This window comes from Hibiscus syriacus, unplaced genomic scaffold (assembly GCF_006381635.1).
Source record: "Hibiscus syriacus cultivar Baekdansim isolate YM2019G1 unplaced genomic scaffold, ASM638163v2 tig00110174_pilon, whole genome shotgun sequence".
NCBI classification, from domain to species: domain Eukaryota; kingdom Viridiplantae; phylum Streptophyta; class Magnoliopsida; order Malvales; family Malvaceae; genus Hibiscus; species Hibiscus syriacus.
Window position 1 is genome coordinate 1,626,955 of NW_024062612.1, and position 10,812 is coordinate 1,637,766.

Below are 10,812 nucleotides of genomic sequence, written 5' to 3' on the forward strand. Positions count from 1 at the left end.
GAATGACGATCAATGATGGGAAACGAAGATTTAAGGATTTAATAATTCTTTTTAAAAAATGGAAGAAGAAATAATCGGATCATCAAGCTATTGACAATTTAACTGATAAATACCTTAATTGAAACATAAAACAAAGTCCAAGGTTAAAATAAATATAATAAATTAAAAACTATACGGAAATATACAACCCCCTTTGTCCATGAGTCAATCAAAGACTTGTGAGATTAAATTTCTTTTAGGTTCACTAGTCTCTTTTAGGTTCACTAGGTTCTCATGTAAATTGTACATGGTGGAAAATTGAAGACGAAAACCCTTTGTCCATGAGCCAATCAAAGACTTGTGAGCGAAAGAGACTGAGAGGTGAATGCGCTGTTTGGGATTTCATTATATTTGATCATATGTTGGTAAATCTTTAACCACAAGGATTAAACGAAGAAATTATTATATGCCATTTATACAAAATAATTCTAGCTTTGTTGGTGACTTTCAACAATGATACTTAATTCATCTTAGTAGTATTTGTCAACTCTGCATTTCTAACCTCGTTTTTTCTCACAAGCATTTCATCGAACATCTATGCTTCACCTGAGATGACATGTATCTAACATTACACCTTGAATCGTTGATGGTCCCAATAGTCCCTTGGTCGGGTCTTCGGGTCTTCTCTCAATGGACCATTATTCAAGTCAACACATCCACATAATTCAAAGTTCGATTAGAATTTCCCATACATCCCGACTGAAAAGTTACCTTGGAAATGAGAAGAGAGAATCGAAAAAGAAAATTTGAGATCGAAAAGGAATTTGGGGTTTAGAATGAATTTTGGGTGTTGCAAGTTTTAAAAGTTGGGGGACTTAAATGTAAGGGCTTGAAAAGTTCAGTGACCATATTGCAAACGTACTAACGATAGTGTAACGGCGTCAAACGACCGGTTACGTTGGGGATCATATTGCAAACGGACTAAATGTTGGGGGATTGTATTGCAAGTTTTAAAAGTTGGGGACCTAAATGAAAGCTTTAGGAAAGTTCAGTGACCATTACTATACTTTACCCTAATAATAAATAATAATTAAATAATTAAACATGAAAATGTATATGAAACTATTGATATGTTAAAAACTTAACTTTAGATTTTTATTTTTTTAAATTAATACACAAGTATTTTAGAAATAATTTTACTATTTATATGTAATTTGAAGACCCTTTCTCTAATAAATAACTTATTACATTAACATTTGACAATAAATACTTAAACATCACTATAGACGATGTACTCAAACCCGAACTTCTAGGGACAACAACTCCCTTAATCACTGAAATTACTTGGTTGGTTTATAATAATATTTCTAAATGTTTATGTTAGGGGCACAAAATTTACTAAAGCTTCCATCCATTTCTTATGAAATAGATAACATATATAAAAAAAATAGATGATATAAGAAACTATTGTCCTCTTCTTTAGCCAAATTCATAAAATTTGAACTTCCTAGGTCTGAAAAAGTAGCACGTTACTCACGTATTCATCTAACTGCAGTTGCATGAGCTTAATTCAATGGGAAGATTTAATTAATTAGCAAAAGTTAAGAGCCGAAATAAATAGATACGGATGATATCTTGGCTTGAAAATAAGGGCAGTAGTTTAGGAGAAATGAAGCCAACCAAATTTGACATCAAGATTAGATCCCTTTTGTCCACTGCTTTTGAGACCATATTTACATATATATCTTCCCTTTCTTTTCCAATACCCCTCCATTTTTAGCCCTACAACAAAACTCTATCGACCAATGCCATCACCGGCACTATTTACATGAAATTTTTACATAAAAAATGGTTAAAGCTTCTTGTGTCATTTTGAAGGAATAAGAAAAGGACCCACAAATTTGACAGCAAAAAGAAAAAAAAAAGCTTTAGTTGGATGATGGTAAGTCATCAATGTAGAAAATCTGCCTTTACTTTTCACTACTCTTTACTTATTATTCATTTCATTTTCTGTCTCGCGTGTGAACCACCGGTTTCACATTCTTCAAACGCTTTATTTGATTTCTTTATGTTTAGACAATGATCATCATTTGTTCAGTTCAAATCGTTTAATCAAACTGAAGAGAAAATTAATGATTATTATTATTTTTGATGTAAACCCCCCAAACAGTGATACAACTAGTTAATTACTGCTAAATTTACACAAACAAACCATTGGCAATGGTTCGATTAGTATCGAACGTGTTGTTTCGTAGACGGGCAGCTCTTCTCGATACCTTTCGATACCGATAGCTGACAGATTATTCAATTCAAAGAGATCGGAACTTGCATAACTAGCGGTGTCTTCGTCGTCCTCGTCGTCATCGGTAGATACTACATTGACGTTGCAGATATCTCCCATATCATACTCTTCCTTCTTTTATGGTAACTATTTAAAAGCTCCTTTGCAGCTTCTACAACTCGGCGGTTTTCTTCCATGATTCGGAACTCAAACTCTTTGCTTGTCGGTTTTGATCCGACCAACGATTGAATTTGACGATCATTTTCACGGAGGATGTTCTCGTCGTCGAGAATGACTTCGTTAACTGGACAAAACCTGACCGACCTTTGGTTCCGTTCCCTCTGGAAGATGGAGTCTTGCTCAGACAAGATCTTGAGAACGAGGAAGCCGAAGAACACGTCGATGTTGCCTGGTCGGATTTGACGATGAAAATTTGTCTTCTTCGTATTCCCTGCGGTGAAAGCAAGTTGAGGAAGCTTGCAAGTTTACCACCTGGAGAGATCGGCTGCTTGACCTTTTTGAGGTCACTGTAAATCTTCGAGGCCTTGGATTTTGTTCTCACGGAACCACCTTGCTTCTGCTTTTGCCGTGTGGCGCCGCGGAAAATGTTTTCGACTTCAGGCTGCCGAGCTGAGACGCCGGTCCGAATAGGCTTAGGCATCGAGAGGTGTAATGGCTTGATGCTGAAGAAGATGACCTTGATTTTGCACCGTAAAATGAATCTGTCTCGGGGTGAAAACCCACCACCGGAGCTAGAATCAGAAGAGCTGGAACTGGAATTTAAAAACACGGGATCAAAGTAATTTCGGAAGTTTCTTTGAGAATCCGCCACGGGTTTTCTTCTAATGAGAACATTATTATCATAAGCCTTCTTCCATCCATTTCTCGATCATGCAAGCACGTTGAAGGCTGGTCATTTCTTCTTCCTTGAAGGAATGCTTCTTCGCCATGGTAGCCTCTCTGTAGAAAATCAGCTCTTCTTTTGCTTTACCACCGTTGGGTTCATCAATAGAACGGTAGACAGAATCGAGAAGAGTTGAAGAGAAAGATGGGTTTTCTCTCTTGTACCGATGCTGCTCTGGCGATTTAACCCACATATCCATATGGCTTTATAGAGAGAAAATTTAGAGAATAGATCAGTAGGATTTGAATGATATTGTCTGGTTCAGAGGATGTCAGGAAGGTGAAAGAGAAAGAGATTATTGGTGGACATGATTAATCATGTGAAGGAAGCAAGGAGAGACATTTTGAAGACAAAAACTGGCTCCCCCTCTCTCACTTTCTCTACTTTTTTTATGGCTCAAAGCAGACATTTTCATTGATGGGTTGTTGGTGGCTGCCAGAGGAAAGAGAGAGTAATGAAAGCCAAAATCCACGCCCTCAACCGAGAGAGTAGTAACGCGGACGATGATGATTTGAGAGAGAATATTTACAAGCAACTTAGGGTCCGTTTGATTTTCTGAAAATATTTTTTGAAAAATCAAATTTAGAAAATATTTTACAGAAATGTAAATCATTTTTTAAAAAATATTTTTCAGTATTTAGATGGTACATTGTAAAATATTTTACATTGTTTGTGTAAATTTCCTGAAAACTATTTTCAGAATATGTTTTTAATAAAAAAAACTGTACATATTGAATATGTTTTTTTTTATTTTTTTAAAGTTTTATAATTTATTATTTTTTAAAGGTTCATTTTTATATATAATTATATTTTGTAAAACGGTTATCGATTGATCCAGAGATCGGAACACAAGTACATTTTGAAAATCTCGAACTACATCTTTAGACATGCATGATTATAGAACCTATTAGTTAACTAAACTGAAACAAAACAACATTTGAGTTTTCTTGCTGCATGTGTATTCCATTACAACATCTCAGAAAACATATGCAATCATTTGTTTCAAGCAAAACAATATGTATCCAAAATTAGGCAAAAATTCAACGCTAACAACAAAAGGCAAGTACAAAAAACTGAGTTTTATCAGAAAACATACAAAACACCACGTCGGTAGAACACCAGATTTGATAACCGACCAGACGAATACAATCCACCAAGCCATGAACACGACCACTTCTTTAACAAAAGCAGAGCAAGGCAGTAAACCACAAACGAGGTTGTATCTATCAAATGAATCAATGTCTATTTGAGATAAGCCAAGGAAGAGAAGTACCAACAGTGATGGTGCAAAGAATTGCAGAACTGCAAGGCATAGGTAGTGATTGTGCATGAAAACCTTGGCTCGGCTGAAATCCAAATCTGGAACCTTGCTAGCATGCAATCTTTGATACCAAGTCAAAACTGCTTCGTTCAAAAACATCTACAGGTTCGAACGTACTACGATGATTTGTGCAATTTCAGAAAGCAATAAGCAGAGAAGCCTAAACCTGGTGAATTCTGAATTCGAAAACCCCACATTTCTAACAAGTTCCTCCGCAGCTGATCCACCATGGAAACTATTCTTGTTAACAAGGATTTCAGCAAATGGATTGATCCAAAGTAAAGCAATGAAAACTGTTAACATGTAATTGGTTTATAGAATCATTCTAGCAAACCATCCACAAGAAATTATGGACAAATTACATCTAATCTGATCAGTCCCAAGCCAAAAGAACCTTGCATTTTTCCCAACAGGCATATACAGAAACCCAACAATCAGTCCCATGAAGATGGCAATAAGAATCCTCCAAGACCTTTCGATCGAATTGAAATGGAAATTGAAAACCGAGGGTCCTATTCCAGAACAAATCATAATCCTATAACAAACCCTAAAACACCAAAAATCACACTAAATTGCTTCTCCGACCTCTTAGAAGCAGAATTCTCAAACGATATCTTCGCAAGAGCTAAAAATGATTTGGTTAAACTAATGAATGCCAGAAACCGAAATCAAATTCCCATTCCCAGAACCCTCAGAGCTACCTAAATACTTGTAAAGCAAACAAACAGGAAATACCCACAAAGGTGAAAAGAAAGGAATTGTGGTAACCATCGAGTCCGGGACCAGAATCTGAGCCAGAAGGTTACTAATGGCAGCTCTAACGCGGTGACGAAAAGAGGTCAAGCAAGATAAAAAGGGAGAAGATGAAAAGAGAGATACCTGAGAAGACGACCGTCCGCCTCGCGGTGACAAAGATTCCAACAGTCGATCGATTTCCAGTGTGAGCAAGGGACGGGAGAACAAAGTTATTTTCTGTGTGAGAGAAGCGAAAAAATGGAAAACTTACCCTTTTCCAAACGGTAAGTGAAATACCGTGTTTTCCTCTCACTTTTCATTGACCGTAAAACCAAATACATTGACCTGAGTGTTTTCCAGGAACCAAACACAGGAAAACGGGGAAAACATTTTCCGTAAAATGTTTTCCCCGTTCCAAACAGACCTTATAAAGCCTTAAGCTCTTGGGAAAATGGGTCCTACCTGAAATCATTGCTTACCAGAGGGGGCAAAACTGGTCAGATAATGCATGTGAGAAAGTTTATTTCCTAAAATAATGTATTTCATTATTTCCTCAAATGGGTAAAATGCTACAGAAAAAAATGCATAGTTTGGGATATTTTGTGTCTTCAGGGTTATGATAAAGGGAGCAGATTTCTCGACGTCTTTCGTTTTGTGAATTCTCCAATGTTACATTCGTTCAAGGGATCTCTTGACGTCTTCAACAAAAAAAATTCCATGCAAACGTGGATCCCTCGACGTCTTTCATGTAATTGTTTGGGGAATGCTAGGCGTCTTCAAGCATTCAAAGATTATGGAGATTGTATTAAATTAACCAGATACGTCAATTCCAGGGTCTGTCTGATACTCCAGCTTTTACCAGTCCAAACATATAATAAAGAAGAACCAGAAATGTTAAATGATATTAGTTCATTTATTTTATCATAGATATTTATAAGAAATGAGGAAACAATTCGATTCAAAAATTTGCAGATTATATTCAAATATATATATATATTAGTTAAAGTTTAAAACATTAATTAACTTCTTACTGAAATGAATTTTTTTACTAAAGTTTCGAACTTTAATAGTAAAACTCAATTTGATGTAATGATATTCGATTCAATTATTTAAATTTGATACTAATTTAATAATGATTACTAATATGATTAGTAATAATGATTAGTAATAATGATTTACTAATTATTATTAATTAATTTGATATTTAATGGTTTAGTAATGATTTACTAATTATTATCAATTATAATAATTATTATCAAGCATACCATGAATATATAAATATATTCATTTATTTAATAATAATTTCAAACATATAAAGTGTTTACAACTCTTGACGGTGTCAGTGTTTTGAATAATGTCGAGGCGCACATCAGTTTCATTGTGGTCGTTGCACTTGTTCAGGAGTTTGTTCATCACAACCAACCTGCTTTATCGAGGGCATAGGTTTTGGTGTTGTATATATACCCACCACCACTATGCTCCCATTGAGGAAAAATACTCGTATATCATCAGATGTCATCTGATCAAAATCATTTGTTGCCCCAAATGAGAGAGAACATGGGTGATTGATAAGGAACAAGGTGAGGAGTGTAGGGCGTAACACCAAAATCACCAAACACTTGATTAAATGATCTTGTGTGATCAAAAGATTCTGGTAGGATATTATACATTGCCTCTTGTTCTGCTCCGGTGAGAAGAACTCCCACTCTTACTCTCACTCACAGTCCTTATTGGTTCTCGGTTTACCAAATTTTTTCTTATACTCTATAAATTGTCGTATTTCTTTGTTCGTTGTCAAGAACGACTTTCATGTTCCCAAAATAATTTAGGTAATCCGAACTCTAGAAGTCAAAGTCGTCCGCTTGTATGGGAGTGAGCGTTGGCAAGTATGAATCCCTATTGTTCCAATGATTGATATGATTGGCATGCCTCACCGGCCATATCCCGCAGCTAATTTATGGAGAGCGTCATGATTCTCTAGAATTCCTGGAATAAGTTGGTGGAAGTCGAACTGCCTCAACACTCTATTGGAAAATTGGAACTCCACAAATGCGAAATGGATTAATGGTGTAACAACACACCAATATTGACAACCCTCCCAGACATGTTGTGGTACGCACGGCATAATTTATCCATCATCGTACAACCTCCAAATTAACTATAAAACAAAATTATATAGTTCTTATTTAATTAAATAATTATAAAATTCAAATAAATAAATAAACAACAATATTATAATATAAACATAATAAAAAATAAATTCGCTAATTAATTTTATATATACCTCAACTTTGCATTTGATGTCAATATTAAATCTAAACTCTTTCACGTTATTGTGCATCAACCCCGTTCTTTCTATTTTACGACTCCATCTGTATATCAACCAAAATAAAATTCTGTAATTATTTTTCCTTTACAAAATATTCTTTAATTAATTTAAGATAAAAATTTTAAATCGAAAAAATTATCTTCCGGTAAGAGGAAAATCAACTGCAATTCGGTTAATCGGTATTAACCATGGAATTCTGTGCCATGCCCACGATTGTAATAACATCGTGCGCATCCACCTATTTCAGTCGTATACGCATTATTTACAAGTAATGACGTCTTGCACATCTTGAGATACAAGAACGTCAATATTAGTAATCATTATTAGTAAATCACTATTAGTAATTATTATTACTAATCATATTATGCATTAGTAACCATTATTAAATTATTAGTATCAAATATAAGTAATTAAATCGAATATCATTACTATTAAATTGAGTTTTTTACTATTAAAGTTCAAAACCTTTAGTAAATTTTTTTAAAATATAAAGATAAATTTATGTTATTTAATAATATTAAATCATTATTAGTAATAATTATAAAATCATTATTAGTAATTATTAATATTAATAATAAAATATTATAGTAATATTACTAAATCATATAATTATTAAATCATTAAATATCAAATCATTAAATTAATAATATTAGTAAATCATTATTAGTAATCATTATTACTAATCATATTAGTAATCATTATTAAATTATTAGTATCAAAATTAAGTAATTAAATCGAATATCATTACTATTAAATTGAGTTTTTTATTAAATTTCGAAACCTTTAGTAAAAAAAATTCATTCAGCAAGAAGTTAAATTGACGTTTTAAACTTTAAGTAATAAATATATATATATTCGAATAATTGAATCGAAATAATATAAATTTGTTTGAATCGAATAGTTTCCTCATTTCTTATAAATATCTATGATAAAATAAATGAACTAATATCACTTAACATTTTTGTTCTTTCTTTATTATAGTTTGGACTGGTAAAAGCTGGAGTAGCAAACAAACCCTGAAATTAACGCATCTAGTTAATTTAATGCAATCTCCATAATATTTGAATGCTTGAAGACGCCTAGCATTCCCCAAACAAATGCATGAAAGACGCCGAGAGATCCACGTTTGCATGAAAATTTTTGTGTTGAAGACGCCGAAAGATCCATTAAATGAATGCAACACTGGAGAATTCACAGCAAAGCTAAAGACGTCGAGAAATCGGTTCCCTTTGTCACAAGACGCCGAGAGATCCTAAGCTATACATGTTTTCTATAGTATTCACCCCATTTGAGGAAATAATCGCCTGAATGCATTATTTTGGGAAATAAACTTTCCCACATGCATTATCTGAGCAGTTTTTCCGCCAGATGAGTTTATGATGTGTCAGATCTATTAGTTATTACACCCACCTTTTTTTTTGGGATAATTTATTACACCCACCTTATTTCTCTGCGCAGTTAGCAAAAGAGAAAATAACCTCAGTGACCAAAAATCCCATATAATATACGATTTTAACCAACTTTTTCCGGATTTGCCAAAATGACCAACAAAATCGCAATGCGATCGCTAATTCGCAACGCGATCTCCATTATCGCAAATTCGTGTTGCATTTCGCGTTGCGATAGTTGAAAATCGCGTTGCGATGGTCTACAGTGTCGTTGCGATTTTCCCAATTCGTAATGCGAATAAGTAAATCGCAACGCGAATTGGGAAAATCGCAATGCGATACTGACTATCGCAATGCGATACTTAATATCGCAATGCGATAATACAAAATCACAACGAGATACTGACTTTCGCAACGCGATGTTGACTTTCGCAACGCGATAATACATAATCGCAATGCGATTTTCAAAGCGCCATTAGTATCATGGCCAAGTATTTTATTTTTAAATTCCAAACATGAAATATTAATATATTGGAACGCTGAACTGTCCATAGTATATCCCGTAATCGCAACTCATAACCTAAACCCTAAAATCATAACTCAGTCCCATCTCCATCTCTACTCTCTCACCCATCTCCGACGAAATCCGTCCCCATCTCTGGCGAAATCCATCTATCTCCATCTCTCAGAGCCACCCTCACAATCAGAAATGGAAAATCAACCAAATCAACCAACGAGGGTTAGTTTTTTTAATTATTTTCTTTTTGAAAATTTTGCATTATTATTAGGTTTTTCATATTGAAATTGATGATAAGTTTACTGGTAATTTCAATAATAGATTAACCATTTCACTTAGATTGCTTATTAAATCAACCGAGAATCGCAACGCGAAATGAAAATCGCAACGCGATTTTAGTTTCGCGTTGCGATTCTCTCTCGTTGCGATAGTCAAATTCACGTTGTGATAGTCATTTTCGTGTTGCGATTTTCATTTTCAGAAACTATTCTTCTTCTGCAAATTGAAACTTGAATGAATTGCATTACTTCAACCAAAAAACAAAGACAAATACGAAATTCACAGTGTTGCAAATTTAAGTTTGAAGAATAAACTACTACTCTTTATGTTTATTATTGTTTTTGGTATATCTTCACAGTGTAGTTTTTGGTATATCTAACTTAGTATGTTTATTGTTTTTGTAGAACTTTTATTCGGCTCAATTGACCTTAAGAAGTAAAGTCAGCATGGCCAAAATAATTGCGTCGAAGCTTTCACCTGCACAAAGAAAAATGTTTGAGGATACATGCTTCGGGCCATGGCTGAAAGTATAACATCCCAGTGGAGATGCGATGTTGACACACCTGTTTCTTCAAACCATGACTAGTGATCTACCAGAGACTACACAACGTCGTGATGAAGAGATATGGTTTAATTTTCCACCGGCGTATACGTGTTTTGGGCGGGAGGAGTTTTGCTTAATCACCGGTCTACGCTTCGGACACGATGATGTAGGTCGGTACACTAGACACATTACCCGCCCATCATGGCTATCCCGGGTTTTTCTTGAGCTGGAGAGGCCGAATCTACACGTAGAAGACCTGACAAGATTGTTGAATAAGAAAGATGGTTTTACTCGGATGGATGACGTCGACGTTGTCCGAGTATGCCTTCTAATTCTTTTGCATGCCGGCTTTTTAGGCAGAGAGGCCAGACAACCTATTCCAAATGATCTAATCAAATTGGTAGAAGACCTAAATGCGTGGAACCTATTTCCGTGGGGCTCGTATTTATGGAAAGCTACATGGAATAAGTTATCGTCTGCCTTGGATGATCGAAAAAGTTTGCATGGCGATGGTTCAAAATACACTTTGACAGGC

The 10,812-nt window shown here is 34.7% G+C and overlaps 2 pseudogenes; both read right to left on the reverse strand.

Annotated features, from left to right (window-relative positions):
* Positions 1-2,177: 2,177 nt before the first annotated feature.
* LOC120216824 lies at positions 2,178-3,677 on the reverse strand (annotated as a pseudogene).
* A 570-nt stretch (positions 3,678-4,247) lies between these two features.
* On the reverse strand, positions 4,248-5,147 carry LOC120216997 (annotated as a pseudogene).
* Between the last annotated feature and the right edge of the window lie 5,665 nt (positions 5,148-10,812).